General features: G+C 42.7%; 1 non-coding gene across 1 annotated transcript; it reads right to left on the bottom strand.

Annotated features, from left to right (window-relative positions):
- Window positions 1-284: 284 nt before the first annotated feature.
- LOC148210301 (small nucleolar RNA R71) lies at window positions 285-391 on the bottom strand. Its single transcript, XR_015792478.1, has one exon. It is a non-coding gene; the product is annotated as a small nucleolar RNA R71 (small nucleolar RNA).

A 391-nucleotide genomic window follows, 5' to 3' on the forward strand; every position in this document is an offset into this window, starting at 1 on the left:
TTGAGCTTAAACCAATGATGTTCCAAATGTTGCAGACAATTGGACATTTTGGAGGGCAGGAACATGAGGATCCACATGATCATCTGAAATCATTCATTCAAATTGCAAATGCATTTCGATTACCTGGTATAACAGACGATGCTCTGAGACTAACACTTTTTCCACTTTCTTTGAAGGACCAAGCTAGAGCATGGCTCAATGCATTTCCACCGGGATCCATCACCACATGGGGGTCGTTAATGGAGAAGTTCTTAACAAAATTCTTCCCACCTACTCGCCACGCTGATATCAGAGAGGAGATCATCTCCTTTAGACAGTATGATCGTGAACCTGTTCACGAGGCGTGGGAAAGATTTAAAGAACTAATCAGCAAATGTCCGAACCATGGCTT

Source organism: Momordica charantia, assembly GCF_013281855.1.
Source record: "Momordica charantia cultivar OHB3-1 chromosome 7 unlocalized genomic scaffold, Mcharantia_2.0 BLBB01000007.1, whole genome shotgun sequence".
NCBI classification, from domain to species: Eukaryota; Viridiplantae; Streptophyta; class Magnoliopsida; order Cucurbitales; family Cucurbitaceae; genus Momordica; species Momordica charantia.